General features: G+C 39.3%; 2 protein-coding genes across 3 annotated transcripts in view; both read right to left on the reverse strand.

Moving 5' to 3' along the window:
- Positions 1 to 20,740, reverse strand: part of LOC116714991 (protocadherin gamma-A12-like) — a 188,203-nt gene that overhangs the window by 43,586 nt on the left and 123,877 nt on the right. The gene's annotated exons all lie outside the window — the stretch shown is intronic.
- LOC116714994 (protocadherin gamma-A5-like) overlaps positions 1 to 20,740 on the reverse strand; it is a 125,364-nt gene that overhangs the window by 43,581 nt on the left and 61,043 nt on the right.

Genomic DNA, 20,740 nt, shown 5'->3' on the forward strand with positions numbered 1-20,740 from the left:
CAGCACTTTGCAAAAGTCTTGAAACATTCCTTTCTGAGTTTTTAATCCCATTTTAATTATTTCTATTCTACTAGAACTGGTTTTCAAAACCCTTGACAAATTTCACAGTAGTTTGTTTATTAGACCACTAAATTATGTGATCAATTAATCAATTCAAAAAAAGTTTTCTAAATCTGAGTGTTCTCACAGCATATGTGCTACACAACGTCTCAAAGCTAGCAGTCTAGTCTTAGCACATTATTATCATTCTATTACAAAAACACAGTTGGTTCCCAAATTGTGCTTCCTTTAGTCAACTCAACTGTAATAAAACACTAAAGACAGCAGATTTGCACACATGACAAACTACTTTAGGAACAACTAAAGAGCATTTAACATAGTTATGATAATCAGCTAAAGAACAATGGATTCTTTAGATCCTGTGTCAGGGCTTTGCTGGGTAATTTCCCTGTTTTATAAAGACATAATTTTCATATGTTTATTATTTATCTGGTCAAGATATTCTTAATGTGTCAATATATTCCATTTTCTATAAACACACACTTCACAACATGATAGGCTACCTCGGTCACATAAAAACGCTGACAATAATCAGTACAATATAGTAACCAAAGTGCTAAGATCAATTTCAAAAGACTGAAAGTCTAGAGAACTACTGATGAAGATCCCTTTAACCGATTATAAGAAACTTTGAATCCATGGAAGCAAGACACCAATATGATAGCGTGAAATCAAACTTTCGCAATGTCACATACTGTATGTAACATGTGTATGTCATTAGATGTGTACCTTGTGAATAAATCACACAATTGGCTTCTGTCAGAGTGAATATTGGCAGTTTGAGCACAGCTATAAAACAGTTTGTGTTTTAACTGTGTTCATGCAAGGCAAAATTAACATGACTGACTGTCAGGATGCCTATAACGATTGTGTGCAACTGCATGTGCTTTGTTGGATGTACTATGACTTATATAGATAGAAACAATTTCTTACCTTATTAGGTGAGTCAGGATTCGACACAGGTTGGGGAGGAAGCAGGACAGCCATCATGGAGAAAGAAGGACATGGAAAAGAAAAAACAGAAGAAAGGAAATCTGTTAGACTGGTGGTGGGCATACGCAGTCTGTGGGGAATGCATCATACTTACCATGCGGAGCACAACAAATAAAGTTGCAAGTTGTTTGGTGTTAAAGAGAATACTAAATTTGCTACTTTACATATTTGTATTTATGCTGTGTAGAAAATATTGAGTGCTGCTAAAAATACACTTGAAACATTTAGATTGAAAGTAAAGAGCTCATAGAAATATATATGTAAATAACTGTAGAATGTGCTTATGGAATAGGTTTGGCAGGTATTTAAAAAAAATATTAAAACATACATATATGTAAAAATGCAGTGATGAAGCCCTAGATGTGAGCTTATAATCATAAGAAAATGTGTGTAAATGTTAGATTCATGGGGTTGAAAGAGACAGAGAGGAATGATACACAAACGAAAATAAACAACAGGAATCAAGAGTGAACCCTAGTAGAAAAGAGTTATAAATTTGCTTAGAAGAGTAAGGGAAATAAAATATAAGTATAAAGAATTGCAGAACATGTAGTGTATAAATAAAAATGTATCCTTAGTATTTTGAAATATTTTCAACAGCTTTCACTATCTTTTTCTTTAAAAAACTTACACCAACCTTCTGACAACTATATACAAAGATCAACCAATACTGTCTAAAAAAGTAACAATTATCAAAGTGAAGCAAATACAAGAACCATATTACATGATCAATCTATGAATGTATCAAAAATGCTGCACTAATGCACAGAATCACTACCTTAATACCAACAGCAGAGGGCCTCAAGGCGATGGCCTGAAACAGCTCTGTGGCATATTAATGAGATTATTATCCTCCTGTTTGTCACAGCTGATGCAGGCATGACTGCTTTTGTGATGTCAAGTCTAAGCTTTTAGGACAAAACAATACACCATCTGTATTAATTAGACTTTACTGTAATCTAATGTAAAAATAAAAAACAAAACCAAAATGTTACCATTATGCAACTTTGAGACAAAGAGATCTAATAATATATGGGTTGAATCATTACATATTATGAGCTTTAGGTCTTGATAACAGGGCATCCTGCAAAGATTGGAAAATAAAATATCACCGGAAGCCATTATAACCTCCCCTCAAAGCCCTTTTTATCATCACACACCCAAGGTCTGAGAACACTGAAGCAAAACAGGGGTGATTCCTGGCCTCTCAGATTCAATACGCACATGTACTTATCATACAGTGTGGGCTGCATCGGCTGCTGACCCCCATAGATACAAAAAATGGTACAGTCTTGCCAGTGAGTCAGCTTGTTGCTATGGTACCACATCCCACCTCCCCTGCTTGCAATCTATCCTGCTCACTGCAAGCAACTGGGTTGGTAAAAAAAGAACTAAAAAAAAAAAAAGAGGCAACAACAACATGGAGATGACATATGGCACCAGACAGAGACAAGAAATGACATTTTCTGACAAATATATGTGTATATCGGTTAAACCAGAACATACATAACATCAAAATAGAGCACACTCAAATCTCTTGATTAGATGTAAAAACAGTACAAAGGACACCATTTTTTTTGGTCAAAGCATCACAAAGAAGCAACCAGAAGCCACAAATCTTTTATAGACATGATAAAAACGTCCTGCATTTACAATTTTCCTCTCCCTTTTTCTCTGTGTGCCTTTCTTTCTCTGCAGCAAAGTGGTGCAGCTGGAGAGGGGGAGGGGAGGGATGCAGAAAATGAGATCAGGAGGAAAGAGGAGCACTGTTGGAAACCAAGACAGGCAGATGAACAGCGGCTATCCAGTTTTGTCAAATTGGATATGTTTAAAACAAACCATCTGATTAAATGCTAATTTTATAAATAGCCAGTGAAGTAAATTGTTTGCATTGGTATAAAATTACAAAATAATTAAATGTAAACAAGTGTATAGGTTATCTTACTTGTGTCCAATGTTCCCTCTAATTTTTCATGTGTCTGGGCATACACACAGGCTCCCTGAGTACACTGAGGACCACTGTGAGCAACATCAGCTGTGCGCACTACTGGCCACACACCAGCATTACACCTGTTATAAATCTGGGATCATAGAAAGTTACATGGCTTATTAAAAGAATCAGATTACAGCAGCAACTTCCATTAGTTTGCTTTTAATATGAGTGATTTGCCCCACTTAAAAATGAAAAAAAAAACAAAAAACATTGCTGTTCATGAGATGCATAGTATGTTATATATAAGAGTCCTGCTTTGGCCATGGTGAGAAATGAGACAATTTCACCTTTCAGACATAACTTTTTGTTCACATTAAAACATTCACATTCTGCACAATGAAATGTGTGCTCTAGCTTGTGATAGTGTATCAATTCTTGTAACTCTTTGTCTTAAAATATTTCATTACACAGTTTTTTCACGTCTGTCTTTCTCACTTCTCCAGGGGTTGTACGCTCGAGGTAGTCCAACTTCCATTCAGTCCATTTTTCCCTCTGAAAACTCGCTTGCTACTTTGGCTTCGCTGCATGTTTTGCAGAGTAAACCTTTCTCACTCGAAAAAGAAAAAGTCTCACCCAGTTTCACCACTTGTTCTTCTTTTTGCACAAGCTCCGACAGCCATTCCATCTTAAAAGAAGCGCATTTCTGTTTTACTTTGACTTGATGAGTGGATGTCCCACTGCCCGTTCGCTTAGCCATGATAGGGTTGTAGTTTTAGCGTCTCTTAACTCCGCCGCACTTTTCCTACCTAGCAAATCTGCACGGTGCCACAGCGCAAGGCACGTACACACAATAGCATGCAATGATTGGCTACGTAGCGTAAGTGAGCCGCATCGTATCATTGGCTGGACACCTGTGACTCACCGAGTTAGATCATTATACGTTATTGGTCCATAGTTAAAACTTTTTTTTTTTGTCCATAGTTAAAACTGATGTCTGAGCTCAATGTATAGTTTACGTTGGATTTTATTTTATGCGCTGCATAGATTTTAACCTTATTTGATATTTTGAAGTTAGTGTTTTATCACCACAAAGGTGACTCTAAATCACGCTAATACATAAAGGTTGAAAACTAAGCAATGCTTTACATACCAAAAACATGCACTTCTTATGATTAAACATGTTACAACTGATTAGTGGTGTTATCTAACACCACTAATTATGTTTTTGACACTTTCACATCTTGAACAGCAGTCAATTCTGTTTTAAACATAATTTATAAGTTCCATAGAAAATGAGTTCATCCAAGTTAGATTTTCCTCTCACTGTCATCTTATTCAGCCATAACAGTAAATACATTTGAAGCAGAAAAATCCAAAAAGATAAACAGCACACCTAAAGAAAAACTAGAAAGAGAAGCAGAAGATGAGAAAATCTACTAAAATAGACTGAAGGTTAATTTCAAAATACCAACAAAGCAAACACAAAAGTGAACATAGAAAAAACAGTCTCCACTTACAAACAGTAAGTGCAGTACTCACAATACAATTAACTCTATTGTGATGTGAATACTGTCTATTCAAAATATTTAAGAAAGGTATGTCACAAGTACTGTAAGTGCATGATATCACACTCTCAAGTCCCTACAGTGCAATATTTTGCAAAAGTATCCATACCTCTTGAAGTTTTCTTATTGTTACAAGCACAAATGTTGATGTGTTTTTCAGATATTTTATTTGATGGAACAACACAAAGAAGCACATCATTAAATGAAAATAAAGTGTTGCATGGTTTAAATTTTCTATTTTTACAAATAAAATCTGTGACATACATGCATATTCAGCTCCTTTTACTTGAATGTATCTTTTGTATTTTAGCTGTAGTATAAATTTAGTGACTCTGTAAAGGTTTTGGAGGTTTGCTAGAGAACAAAGGTGAACTGTAGCAAATGTGGGACAACATTCTCTGGTCAGATGAGGACTTGTTAGCCTACATGTAAATTCCCACAGTGAAAAGTAGGTGTGGCAGTACCATGCTGTGTCGGTGGTATTCTTTAGGAAGGTAAGGGAAGTTGATAAGAACTGGTGTAAAGGTGGGAATCAATTACTAGCCAGTCACAGAAGTTAACATTTACCTAAACATACAGCCAAAGCTAAAATGAAAGGATGTACTTCCAAGCATTTCATGTAATAGAAGAATGTTTTCCAGACCCAAATTCAGTTGAGAATCTGCTGCAGGACTTTAACACTGCAGTTCACTCAATGTGATTGAGTTTAGGCTGTTTGACAAAACTGAATGGCAAAAATGTTCAGATTTTTGATGTTCAAAGCTACTGACAACCTCCTAAACTCTTATAACTGTAACGGCTTTGAAATCAGTTAAGCAAAAGAACTGACTTGGGGGGATTTATTACATTTCAATTGGTTAGATTTTAAATAAATAGAAAACCATGTGTCCTTTTCTTTCCACTTCTCTTCTATACACTATTTTGTGTTGTTCCATAACAAAAGATTTAATAAAATTAATTCCTTTGTGTGGCATAAACAAGAAACAAGAAAAAAGTTAAAATATGTGGATACTTTTCAAAGGTACTCTGTGTACAATGTGTGCTCTAACTTGTAAACACATAAAAAACGGCTCACAGCATTAACATTAACCACATCCTCAGAAGCAAAGCAGAAAGTGCTAAATAGACCCGTCGGCATAAACAAGGGCACACAGCTGCTCAACACACTTCTTTACTGGGGAGAACCGGACCATTAAAGAACTGCTTGGGTCTGTGAGAAACAGGAGCATCTGCATCTGATTAGTCAAAGGAAAGTTAACAAAATTGATTCATGGAGGTTGTGCAGCACAGAAAATAGCTGGTAATTAAAACTTCAAAGGTGGTTTTCCTACAGGAGAATCATAAAATAAGGCATTCAACTAGTGCAGCTTGACAGACAGCCTGAAGTGTTTACTTGATTGCTAAAATGTTTCAGAGAGCATTAACCCCTATGGGGTAACTGAGATCAAAGGGAATTATAACACAGACAAGATGCCCCCATCACAACTTTAAACCTGGGAAAAGAGGCTAAACTGTTTGGATAAATCTGAAACAAAAGCATTGATGTGATCTAAAAATAACAATAGAGTCTTTCAGGTAAAAATAACACAACAACGTTTCACTTTTACTTGTCATATGCACTTTTTACATCCACACTTTAAAATACACTTACAACATAACCCAGAACTGTCTCATGCAGACTATTTTATACCCTCAATGAACTCTGACTCCATTTCAGAACAGAAAAGTTATTCTCCAACTATGCCAGGATTAACTGATCTTTAGTAAATTATTAAAAAGAAAAAAAAAACGTAAAGTATTTTAAAAATAATAACTTTGACTTATTATTCTGCCACAATAATTCAAAATAAATATTACATTAAAATGTAAAGCTGTGCATTTTAGTCAATCTCTCTATTTGTATTTTCATGACCTTGCTATTTTTTTCAAACAATTTAAAAATAATCCAGGTGAATTCCTTTGTCACTGCATTTTGATCAAACTGCCTCTATCCTGATTACTGACCTTCTCTTATTTATTGTTATGTAAGCAATTTCACGCTCCCTGTCTTGCTGTATCTCATGTCAAACCTGTCATACTTTTTCAAGACAAATATCTATGTGCCTGTATCCTCCACACTGTAGGAAGTACCTGCATTCAAATATGTTTTGAAACATGTAAGACTTCCCTGTTTTCAGCTCATTTCAGCAGACAAAGCAAGCGCCAGATCAAAATGGCTGCTGTGCATCACTAGCACTGCTGCACAGGGTTGCTGAGGCTGTGCTGCCTCCTCCCCTCCCCCGCTGCCTCTCTGCATCTCACCATCACAGTGTCCCTCCCTTGTTGTCAGTCTCTCTGTGGTCATGAGTGTGCCCTCGTTTTCTCCACCACAATTTAAACGCTTGATCACAAAGATCGTGCCACTTTTTTAATGTTCTTGTGCCCAAAATGAATTTCTCCTGTTGAAAGAAAACATATGTGGTCTCCATCTTTCCTCCAATTCTTTGTACGCACAAATGAGTGCTCATGATTAGATGGTGTTATGAAGAGAAGTAGGTCACTGAAAATCTAGTGCAGCGCACAGTTTGGTATCTCTCCGTGGAAACAGTCTTTAATAAAGCTTTGGTACAAATGAAGTGTTGATTTAAAAAAAAAAACATTTTAGCTATCAGAAATATATATGCCATCTCTGTCAGGTTTTCTGATATACATTAAAAACTTAGTTATGAATCAATCCACAGATCAGGTACAAGTTTGTCTAAACATTGACAAGTATCACATGATATCAAGCTTATTATGGTGCTTTCAACCACTAAAATTATTACTTTACAAATTTAAAGCAACAATATGATTTGATGTTAAGAGTGCTAAAAATGGCAGCTATTGTCAAGGATTGATGTACCTTATAAAATGCACAGTTGAATAAATGGATGGATGGATGGATGGATGGATGGATGGATGGATGCGGACAAAATATTTTATGTAATCTAAAAAAGATAAATTCAACATCCACTGTGTTGGATGTAGAGAACATGTTTTATTGACAACTAAAAATACTAAATTTGTTAAGATTTAGCTACAAAGAAAGAAAACGATGCATGGCAGCAATCATCTCAGGGAAGCTGCGGTGATCTCACCTCTGTTAGTAAATTCTCCGACTCTGTTTTAAGCCTTGGCATTGTCCTGCTTGCGCTGCGGTCAACACTCAGAGTGCTTTCACCGAAGGGCCTCAAGTCTTTGACATCACTCCTCCTAGAATCAGTAGTGCCGTACACCTCATAGCCAAAATCCTGCTTTAAATTGCCTGTACCGTCTGCATAAAGAGGCGGGTAATATGGAATCACTGGGAGATTCCCACTAGATTTGTAAAATACTCGCTCCTGTCTCCATCTGTAGATCTTCACTGATATAATAACCACTAAACACGTGATGAAGAGGAAGGAAACCACAGCCAGAGCCAACACTAAGTAAAAAGTCAGATTATCATTGTATTCCTTATCATGTGGAAAGTCACTGAACTCCGACAACACTTCAGGGAAGCTGTCCGCCACCGCCACATTAACAATGACTGTAGCTGAACGAGAGGGCTGCCCGTTGTCCTCCACTATGACAGTCAGTCTTTGTTTCACAGCATCTTTATCAGTCACCTGACGGATAGTTCTTATTTCTCCATTCTGTAAGCCTACTTCAAACAGCGCTCTGTCTGTGGCTTTCTGTAGTTTATAGGAGAGCCAGGCATTCTGTCCAGAGTCCACATCCACAGCCACCACTTTAGTCACCAGGTAGCCCACATCTGCTGAACGAGGAACCATTTCAGCCACCATGGAGCCACCAGTCTGGACTGGGTACAGAACCTGGGGTGGATTATCATTCTGGTCCTGGATGAGGATTTTCACAGTCACGTTGCTGCTGAGCGGAGGAGAGCCTCCATCCTGTGCTTTGATACGAATGTTGAACTCTTTAAGTTGCTCGTAGTCAAAGGAGCGCACTGCCAGAATCTCTCCGCTCTCTGCATTTACCGAAAAATAAGTTAAAGCCGACATCCCATTCAGCTGGATGTCCTCTAGAAAATAAGAAATGCGCGCATTGTTTCCATCATCTTTGTCCCTGGCTTTGACAGACAGAAGACTCATACCCGGCGAATTGTTTTCAGACACAAACGCAGTGAAAGAAGGCTGTTTGAACACCGGGGCGTTATCATTTACATCTGATATTTTTAAATTAATTGTTTTGTTTGCGGAAAAAGCGGGCGAACCCTTATCCACTGCTGTTATCGTTATATTATAAACAGGATTAGTTTCACGATCCAGAGCATCATCAGACACGAGACTATAAAAATTAGGTGTTGATGATTTGATTTTGAAAGGCAGTTCTGGGTTTATAAAACAGTGAACTTGGCCATTCTTTCCTGAGTCTAAATCTTTAATATTGATCATAGCAATAACTGTATTTAACTCAGAATCTTCAGGAATGGGGTTGGAAAGTGAAATTATGCTGATTATAGGAGGATTGTCATTTATGTCAGTCACCTCAATCAGAACCTTACAGGCGTCTGTTAACCCTCCATTGTCTGTAGCTTCAATATCGATTTCATAATGCTTAACTTTTTCATAATCTAACACAGCAATTAATGTAATTTCTCCAGTTTGATGATCAATACTAAACAGGGATGACACAGTGTTAGTATGCTGTGAAAAAGAATACGTCACCTCTTGGTTTTCCCCCTTATCACTATCAGTAGCACTAACTCTGACAATAGCTGTACCTCGAGGTGCGTTTTCAGGAACGATGACTCTGTAAACAGACTGACTAAACACTGGCGCATTGTCATTAGCATCCAAGACAATCACATTTATTTTAACAGATCCGGATTTCTGAGGATTACCCCCATCTAGCGCAGTCAGGGTCAGTTTGTGCTCGTCTTGTTTCTCTCTGTCTAGCAGCGTGTGAAGAACCATTTCAATGTACTTTGTTCCGTCAGATCGAGACACGGTGTTCAATTTGAAATGGTCTGTAGGGTTTAGTTTATATGTTTGTATGGTGTTTTGAGCTACATCTGGATCTTTGGCACTCTCCAGCAAATAACGAGACCCCGAAGAGACAGATTCGATAACCTGGAAATTGTATTCTTTTTTAGAAAAAAACGGAGAATTATCGTTAACATCTGTAATCTCTACGTCTACCCTTTGCAGCTCCATTGGATTTTCTAAAATAATTTGGAAATGCAGAGAGCAGGGAGACACCTGCTTGCACAATTCTTCTCTATCAATCCTTTTAGTCACGACCAAGGTTCCTTTCTCTATATTCAGCCCGATGTACTCACTGCCGTCTTCGGTAAAAATCCTGGCACGCCCAGACTTCAGTCGTTTAATATCCAAGCCTAGATCCTGGACAATATTCCCGACGACCGAGCCAGTCGACATCTCTTCGGGGATTGAATAACGGACCTGACCGACAGCAATCTCTGCGACACAGAGGCTGAGGAGCAGCAGCCACATCGGAAAAATTCCCTCCTTGTTTAAACGCAACAAAGCAGCCATTTTGAAAAAACCACTGAAAGAACCGAATGGACAAAGTAATAGATGTTCAATACTGACGGAATATTACACTATGAGCGCATGTTGAGTTCGGAGCGAGTCTCTTTGTCGGGCAATCTGCGAATAAAACAGAGGATGGAGCGTTTCTGTCGAAGAGAAGGTTTAATTTTCCTCACATTAACCAACAGCGACCCCTCGAGATATAAGACGAAACTACAGAATTTTTACACAGTCGAAGTAAAATATGAATCGATAAAATAAGATGGACATACAGACGAACATTCAGACAGACAAACAGACATACAGACAGACAGTCACACCGATAGATATAAGGAAAATACGAAGATTTTGCTCTGTCCAAGGTGCTGATCAATTGGTGTCAGCTAAGACCGTAACTAAAAATAAATAAATAAATAAATAAATAAATAAATAAATAAATAAATAATAGTGGTGGCTTGAAACACAAATAACCAACCTCCAGAGGAGAATCGGGTTCATCCAGGATGTTCTTTTTACTCTGTATCCGCTGCAGCGTCTCTGAAGAACTGGGGTCCATTATCAACACATTCTGACTACCAGCTCCTCCTAACTTACAGTCACTTTTTCTGGAGTCAGTCGTCCTGCACACCTCGTAATTGTACACGTGTGGCAGAGTTCCTGTTCCCAAAGTGTCTGAGTAACGAGGTGGATAATATGGAATCACAGGGAGGCTGGAGTGATACAGGATGCGAGACTGTCTCCATCTGTAGATCTTCACTGATATAATAACCACTAAACACGTGATGAAGAGGAAGGAAACCACAGCCAGAGCCAACACTAAGTAAAAAGTCAGGTTGTCATTGTATTCCTTATCATGTGGAAAGTCACTGAACTCCGACAACACTTCAGGGAAGCTGTCCGCCACCGCCACGTTAACAATGACTGTAGCTGAACGAGAGGGCTGCCCGTTGTCCTCCACTATGACAGTCAGTCTTTGTTTCACAGCATCTTTATCAGTCACCTGACGGATAGTTCTTATTTCTCCATTCTGTAAGCCCACTTCAAACAGCGCTCTGTCTGTGGCTTTCTGTAGTTTATAGGAGAGCCAGGCATTCTGTCCAGAGTCCACATCCACAGCCACCACTTTAGTCACCAGGTAGCCCACATCTGCTGAACGAGGAACCATTTCAGCCACCATGGAGCCACCAGTCTGGACTGGGTACAGAACCTGAGGAGGATTATCGTTCTGATCCTGGATCAGGATTTTTACAGTCACATTGCTGCTGAGTGGAGGAGAGCCTCCATCTTGTGCTTTAATGCAGAACTGGAAATCCTTCATCTGCTCGTAATCAAGAGAACGAACTGCATGGATGACTCCACTATCAGCACTGATTGACACATATGAAGAAACTGGCAGTCCGTTAACAGAGGATTCCTCCAGTATGTAAGAAACACGAGCATTCTGGTTCCAGTCAGAATCTGTAGCTTTTACTATGAATACAGAGACACCTGGTGTGTTGTTTTCTACAATGTAGGCCTCATATGAGCTTCTCTCAAACACAGGTGCGTTGTCATTTACATCAGAGATCTGTAAGTTGAGAGTGACGCTGCTAGAGAGGGAGGGAACTCCTTCATCAGAGCAGGTCACTGTGATGTTATACTCGGATGCTATTTCTCTATCCAATTCATTTTCTGTTATTAAGCTATAAAATTCTCCTGTTGAATATTTCATCAGAAACGGAATATTTTCATTTATGTAGCAGTGAACCTTTCCATTGTCTCCTGAATCTGCGTCTTCTATGTTTATCATCGTCACAACAGTGCCGAGCGTGGCATCTTCTGATATAACGTTTGATTTGGATATAATTTGGATATTGGGTTGATTGTCATTTACGTCTATGACGTCAATCGTCACTTTGCAAGAGTCTTCTAACCCACCATCATCACTTGCACGAATATTCATTTGAAACGAATTAACTTTTTCATAATCAACATCTCTTTTCAGTGTAATTTCACCACTTTCAGCATTTACTTCAAATACACCACCCGTATTTTCAATTATACTAGATATTGAATAAGTTATTCTACCGTTGGAGCCTTCGTCTGCATCTGTCGCTGTGACTGCCATTACAACTGTTCCTACCGGGGAATCTTCTCTGATTGAAGCCTTATAAGCCGACTGTGTGAAAACAGGAGCGTTATCATTGGCGTCTAAAACAGTGATGAGGATCTGCATTGTTCCTGTCATCTGTGGCTCTCCCCCATCCAGCGCAGTCAAAACCAAAGAGATGCGTTCCTGCTTTTCCCTGTCAAGCGGATTCTCCAAAATCATCTCAACATTCTTGGTACCGTCTGCCTGGTCATGTAACTTGACCACAAAATGCTCCTTCGGTTCAAGTGTATAGGTCTTTAGTCCGTTTATGCCCACATCAAGATCAAAAGCACGATCTAAAATGAATTTAGCCCCACGGACAGCCGATTCTCTTATTTTGAATTTCACATCGCTTTTTTCAAACGAAGGAGGATTGTCATTAATATCTGTAATCTCAAGAGTAACGCTGTAAAATTCCATGGGATTTTCTAATATAATCTGGAAATGCAGCGAACAGGGCGTCGTTTGTCCACACAGCGTCTCTCTGTCTATTCGGTTTTTGATGAGAAGGACGCCTCTTTCATTATGCAGCTCAACATATTTATCACCGTCTCGACTAAATATTCGAGCCTTTCCTGTTTTTAGTCTTTTAATATCCAACCCAAAATCGTCAGCAACATTACCGACTAGAGAGCCTTTCGGCATTTCCTCGGGAATGGAGTAGCTGACCTGACCGAACACCGAGCAGACGAAATGGGCCGAAAAAAACAACAGCACTTCCCTTCTCATTGTTTGTCCGACGTGATCCACAGGCAAAGTACTAAGAACCAAAATGTCTTGTATTCCATAAAGTAAAGTATTAAAAAATTCCACGAGGACTATGAATTATTCAAAGAAAGAAAATTGTATCCAGATATCCAGGACGCTGCATTTCGCTTCTCTCTCTTTCTCTGTCTAAAATAAAGACGTGATGGGAGGCAAAACGAGTCTGCAGTGTATTTGATACAAACTAGCCAACAGCGGCACTTCGAGCTCAAAACGAAGCAGTGCACCGAGAAATCAACAACTAACACAGAATTTAGAATTCTATGTTTTAGAATTTAGAATTATATCCCAGTGTTCTTACAACCAATCAAAAATATTAAATAATAAACATGTGTCATCAACCGACTGAAAACGCTAATGTTTAAATGAAAGGAATCTTTGGTCTAAGGGATTTTTATATATAAATAGAAGGGCAATGTGAATGGAGGGGAGGGACATTCACTGGCCAGGGTACTGAAAAGAAGGCATTAAAAAATTTTTTTTTATGAAATATTCATTTCATATTTGCAATGGCATGAAATATAAAATGATAATATCATTTTTGCATTCCATTGTAGATTAGGGCGAGGAACTTATAAATACAAAAGCAGATCACTGGCCAGGGTACTGAAAACAAGGCAAATTATTTAAATGTTTCACAACCAATGAAAATCACAGCAGAAAATGCTAACCTCTAGAGCAGTGGTCCCCAACCACCGGTACCGGTCCGCGGACCAATTGGTACCGGGCCGCGCAAGAAATAATTAACTACTTCCGGATCTTTTATTTTGAAAATCCTAAACCGGATTTTACCGGTTACGTCTTGCGCGTCAAAATTGAGCCAACTTGCAGCAGAATGAGTAACAAAACAACATCGGAATACTGTAAACCCTCGCTATTTCGCGGTTCACCTTTCACGGTCTCTCTACTTCGCGGATTTGCATCGTGCATTGTGTTCTGCATTCTGATTGGCTAAACAGTCTCTCCCCTTCTTCTCTACCTGTGTGTCAATAACGTTGCGGTTTAATATGTACACGTAGCTACGTAAAACAGCTTGCCAAATTTAACATAATCGATGGTGGCATGTCAGTTTATAAGAATAATTTTGCCCAGAAGAAAAAAAGAGCGACAACAGCTACCGATAACTATGTTCTTTTCTCAAAAAAACACACCTGCACCGCGGTCTTTAGAAGAAGAAAAAAACCCCGCTACACAGCGGATTCAGGATGCAGCGGCTCAGTCAGAAGAGCAGTGAAATACACGTGAGTCACTATTTGTGCTACTGTACTTTGTTTTGTTTTTTTTCATAATCATTTTTTATTTTCTCCCGTTCTAATCCAATAACTCAGGTCGCGGTGGGGCTGATCTCCGCAATTCGGGCACAGGAATCTGCCTTCAGTTCATATTAAACTTATTATTTTACAGTACAGTAGTTATTTGTAAAAAAAAAAAAAAAATGTTTACACAGTACTTTTTATTTGTTAAACAAATGTTTGGGCCTGTAAAAAGGTTTTGTTCTTTGGTTTCAATGTATTATGGAATATTTCATTGTATAATAATTGTAAAAAAAAAAATAAGGGTTCACTGTACTGCCCGTTGTCCAGCGTCACGTTTTTTTACTAATCCAAAACGTGTTAAACATGTACATATTCCTCAAAACGAGATCAAAATTCCGACACGATATTGTTGAATCTTATAGACATCCGTGCATTTATCATTTACTGCCATGTCCAAGTCTTACGTCTTTCTAAAATGTAGAGACGAAGGGAGGTACCACTCGCTTATCGAGTGTAAAACGAGCACAGACTGGTCAACAGCGTCGCTTGGAGTTAAAAAAAAAACAAAATTGCAATGCACATGCTCCCACTGAAATTCTGATCACTGGACTAGGATAAGATGTGCAAAACCAATAAGCACTTTTGAGCATGACAGTAACAAACAAGAAGGATGAATCAGTGCAGGAAAGTGAGGGGAATGAAAAAGGCAAACACTTTCTCATGAGAAAAGTTATTTTTTTGTATTACGTTGAAGAGTACACAGTGAAAAGAGATACATTATATAGAAAGTTTGTGGTGTCTTATTAAGAAAGATACTCATAAATTAAAATACAACATTCTTTATGATGAAATGTTGACAATAAAACATAAAAGAAAAGAGAAAAGACAATATCATGTCAAATGCAATTTCTAGAAGAAAGTATGGTTTGACTCTATCCATGGTCCTGAATGCAAGTGTATTATAATGATGAGGCACACATGACTGATCACACGACACACAGACACACTCACGCATGCACACACACCCACACCCCGACTTACACCCCCCCCCCACACACACAACTATATATATATATATATATATATTGGATTCCAAAACATGTCTGAAACAACTAACCTCTAGAGGAGAATCTGGTTCATCCAGAATGTTCTTCCCACTCTGTATCCGCTGCATCGTGCCTGTAGAACTGGGATCCATTATCAACATGTTCTGACTACCAGCTCTGCCAAATTTACTTTCACTCTTTCTGGAGTCAGTCGTCCTGCACACCTCGTAATTATACACGTGTGGCAGAGTTCCTGTTCCCAAAGTGTCTGAGTAACGAGGTGGATAATATGGAATCACAGGGAGGCTGGAGTGATACAGGATGCGAGACTGTCTCCATCTGTAGATCTTCACTGATATAATAACCACTAAACACGTGATGAAGAGGAAGGAAACCACAGCCAGAGCCAACACTAAGTAAAAAGTCAGGTTGTCATTGTATTCCTTATCATGTGGAAAATCAGTGAACTCCGACAACACTTCAGGGAAACTGTCCGCCACCGCCACATTAACAATGACTGTAGCTGAACGAGAGGGCTGCCCGTTGTCCTCCACTATGACAGTCAGTCTTTGTTTCACAGCATCTTTATCAGTCACCTGACGGATAGTTCTTATTTCTCCATTCTGTAAGCCCACTTCAAACAGCGCTCTGTCTGTGGCTTTCTGTAGTTTATAGGAGAGCCAGGCATTCTGTCCAGAGTCCACATCCACAGCCACCACTTTAGTCACCAGGTAGCCCACATCTGCTGAACGAGGAACCATTTCAGCCACCATGGAGCCACCAGTCTGGACTGGGTACAGAACCTGAGGTGGATTATCATTCTGGTCCTGGATCAAAATTTTCACAGTAACGTTGCTGTTGAGTGGAGGAGAGCCTCCATCCTGCGCTTTGATGATGAACTGGAAATCTTTGATCTGCTCGTAGTCAAAAGATTTCACTGCATGGATGACTCCACTATCAGCACTAACAGATACATACATGGAGACTGGCACTCCGTTAACAGAGGAGTCCTCCAAAATGTAAGAAACACGAGAATTCTGGTTCCTGTCAGTGTCAGTAGCTTTTACTGTGAATATAGACACACCTGGTGTGTTGTTTTCTACAATGTAGGCCTCATATGAGCTTCTCTCAAACACAGGTGGGTTGTCATTTACATCAGAGATCTGTAAGGTGAGAGTGACGCTGCTGGAGAGGGAGGGAACTCCTTCATCAGAGCAGGTCACTGTGATGTTATACTCAGAGTCTCGCTCTCTATCTAATTCACCTTCTGTCACCAAACTGTAGAAATTATTTGTGGTTAATTTAAGAATAAAGGGAATGTCCTCATTTAAAAAACATTGAACATTTCCATTTTTACCTGCATCTGGATCCTGGATATTAATCATTGTAACAACTGTATTGGGATTTGCACTCTCAGATATTACAGTAGATTTGGACATAATTTTAATTACTGGCTCATTATCATTTATGTCTACAACATCAACCATCACTTTGCATGAATCTGTTAGCCCTCCATTATCTCTTGCACGAACATTGATCTGAAACAGTTTTTTCTTTTCATAATCCAAGCGCCCAATTAATGTAACTTCACCGTTTTCTTCGTTTACTTCAAAAATCTGCCTTACTTCATCCATAGTGCTTGTAATGGAATATGTGATCTTCCCATTCAAACCTTGATCAGCATCTGAGGCACTAACAGTGGTCACAACCGTGCCCTTTGCAGAATTTTCACTAACAGTGGCTTTGTATATTGGCTGCGTAAAAACAGGCGCATTGTCATTCGCGTCTAACACTGTAATGAGAATCTGCATTGTTCCAGACATCTGCGGCTCTCCTCCATCAACAGCTGTTAATACCAATGAAATGAACTCATTTTTTTCCCTGTCTAGAGGTTTCTGTAATACCATTTCTACATTCTTTGTGCCGTCAGCATGATTCTGTAGTTTCAATAAAAAATGACCACTGGGTTTAAGAACGTAACTTTGGAGAGTATTAATGCCAACATCCAAATCCACAGCTCTCTCTAAGTCAAATGTTGCTCCAACAGCTGCAGTCTCGCTAATTATGAATTTGATTTCAGCTTTTTCAAAAGTCGGAGCGTTGTCGTTGATATCTGTAATTTCAACAGTTACGCTGTAAAATTCCATGGGATTTTCCAGCACAATCTGAAAATGCAGAGCGCATGGCGTTGTGTCACCGCATAGCGCCTCTCTGTCTATTCTTTCTTTGACGAGGAGAACTCCTCTCTCAGCATTCAGCTCGACGTAATCGCTACTATCACCAGAATAAACGCGGCCGTTTCCTAAACTCAGTCGTTTAACATCTAAGCCTAAATCTTGAGCTACACTACCAACCAACGAACCTTTCGCCATTTCTTCCGGAATAGAATAGCTGACTTGACTGGATACTGCTCTAAAAAGCAGAATGGTTACAACAACAGCGCTCGCCGTCTCATTGTGTAAGGAAAATATCGGTAAGAGAACAGTGCACCCTCCTGATTGTCCGCTTCAACGAAAGAAGAAAAAAAAAACATAGAGATAAAGAATCCTCATATTTACGTGGGAAATAGATATCCTGCCGTAGTTGTAGTGTTGAAAAAAATCCCAAATGAAGACAAAGCGGTCAACGCCGTCCCCTTCAATCTTAAACATCTAAGCGGAGAGGAGGTGCTGCTGTTTAAATATTGTAACTGCGACGTAGCAGACAACAGCGGCCCACTGAGTCAAAACAAGAAAACTGCATGAAATGGATTATGTAAAGCAAAAAAGTAAGAGAAAGAAAAAAAAAAAAAAAACAGAGAAACGAAGATCTACGATTAAATCATCCACTGCAAAACTAGTTTATATAAAGCACATATGTAAGAATCAACACGAAGAAAAAAGTCTTTATCACATTGTATAGCTAATAAAAATATGATAATGTTGCTCTCCAAGGTGCTGAAGAAAATAATTTGTGCAAAAGCTTTCGCAATGATCACAACTGTGTTATTAAAAAATTATATGAAAGGGGCAGAAAAATGTCTAAGAACATGTACATTTAAAAATATGTTTTTTTTTTTAGGTTACTGAATGCTAACCTCTAGAGGAGAGTCGGGTTCATCCAGGATGTTCTTCTCATTTTGTATCCGCTGCATCGTCCCTGTTGAACTGGGGTCCATTATCAACATGTTCTGACTACCAGCTCTTCCGAACTTATTGTCGCTTTTTCTGGAGTCAGTCGTCCTGCAGACTTCGTAATTGTACACATGTGGCAGAGTTCCTGTTCCCAAAGTATCAGAGTAACGAGGTGGATAATATGGAATCACAGGGAGGCTGGAGTGATACATGATGCGAGACTGTCTCCATCTGTAGATCTTCACTGATATAATAACCACTAAACACGTGATGAAGAGGAAGGAAACCACAGCCAGAGCCAACACTAAGTAAAAAGTCAGATTATCATTGTATTCCTTATCATGTGGAAAGTCACTGAACTCCGACAACACTTCAGGGAAGCTGTCCGTCCACCGCCACATTAACAATGACTGTAGCTGAACGAGAGGGCTGCCCGTTGTCCTCCACTATGACAGTCAGTCTTTGTTTCACAGCATCTTTATCAGTCACCTGACGGATAGTTCTTATTTCTCCATTCTGTAAGCCCACTTCAAACAGCGCTCTGTCTGTGGCTTTCTGTAGTTTATAGGAGAGCCAGGCATTCTGTCCAGAGTCCACATCCACAGCCACCACTTTAGTCACCAGGTAGCCCACATCTGCTGAACGAGGCACCATTTCAGCCACCATGGAGCCACCAGTCTGGACTGGATACAGAATTTGAGGTGGATTATCGTTCTGATCCTGGATCAGGATTTTCACAGTCACGTTGCTGCTCAGTGGAGGAGAGCCTCCATCCTGCGCTTTAATGTAGAACTTGAAATCTTTGATCTGCTCGTAATCAAAAGAGCGAACTGCATGGATGACTCCACTATCAGCACTAACAGATACGTATGAAGAGACTGGCACTCCATTAACAGAGAAGTCTTCCAGTATGTAAGAAACACGAGCATTCTGGATCCAGTCAGCATCTGTAGCTTTTACTGTGGATATAGACACACCTGGTGTGTTGTTTTCTACAATGTAGGCCTCATATGAGCTTCTCTCAAATACAGGTGCGTTGTCATTTACATCAGAGATCTGTAAGTTGAGAGTGACGCTGCTAGAGAGGGAGGGAACTCCTTCATCAGAGCAGGTCACTGTGATATTATACTCAGAGGCTGTCTCTCTGTCTAACTCACTGTCTGTCACCACGCTATACAAATTACTGGATGTTGACATAATCGTAAACGGAGTATTTTTATTTATTGCACATCGGACTTTACCATTTTCTTCAGAATCAGGATCACTAACGCTCATTATGGCTACCACTGTGTTTGACTTCAAATCTGCTCCTATTGAAATAGATGACGAAATAATGTTGATAATTGGACAGTTGTCATTAATATCACCTACATCAATAATTACCTTACAAGAGTCAGAAAGACCTCCCCTGTCCACCGCCTCTACATCGATTTCATATTTTTTGGTTTTCTCATAATTTATAGGCCCATTTAAAATTAGCTCACCATCTTCATTAATGTGGAATATTTCTAAAATCGATCTCACGCTATTTCCTATTACGTAGCTTACTTCTCCATTCGAGCCTTTGTCTGCATCGGAGGCACTCACTTTGGTGATTAGTGTTCCTTTGACTGAGTTCTCCTGGACTGTAGCTTTGTAAATGGGTTGTGTGAAAACAGGAGCATTATCATTTGCGTCTAACACTGTAATATGAATCTGCATAGTGCCAGACCGCTGCGGCTCTCCGCCATCTACTGCTGTTAGCAACAATGAAATAAATTCCTCTTTTTCCCTGTCGAGAGGTTTCTGTAAAATCATTTCAGCTCTTTTTCCACCGTCGGACTGACTGTGCACTTTAAGAATAAAATTATCACTTGGCTTCAGGGAATAGCTTTGGAGACCATTTACCCCGATGTCTGGGTCTATTGCTTTCTCTAGCATGAATTTGGAGCCCACGACTGCAGATTCGCTAATTTCAAACCTTCTTTCTTCCTTTTCAAATACAGGAGCATTGTCATTTTTATCAGTGATTTCTACGGTAACGGAAAATATTTCCATCGGGTTCTCTAACGCAATCTGCAAATGCAAAGCGCAAGGCGTTGTCTGAGCACAGAGAGCTTCGCGGTCTATTTTTTCTCTGATCGTAAGGAGCCCCCTCTCCTTGTTAAGCTGAATGTACTCTGCATTGTCTCCCATATGGATGCGAGCTTTACCAGCGTTCAAACGTTTAATATCCAGTCCTAAATCCTGAGCTATGTTACCGATCAACGACCCTTTGCTCATTTCCTCCGGAATGGAATAGCTGACCTGGCCGAGCACCAAATGCAAAGCGACGGCAGAAAAGACCAACAGTACTTGCCGTTTCATTGTTATATCGGGAGCA

Source organism: Xiphophorus hellerii, chromosome 23 (assembly GCF_003331165.1).
Source record: "Xiphophorus hellerii strain 12219 chromosome 23, Xiphophorus_hellerii-4.1, whole genome shotgun sequence".
NCBI lineage: Eukaryota > Metazoa > Chordata > Actinopteri > Cyprinodontiformes > Poeciliidae > Xiphophorus > Xiphophorus hellerii.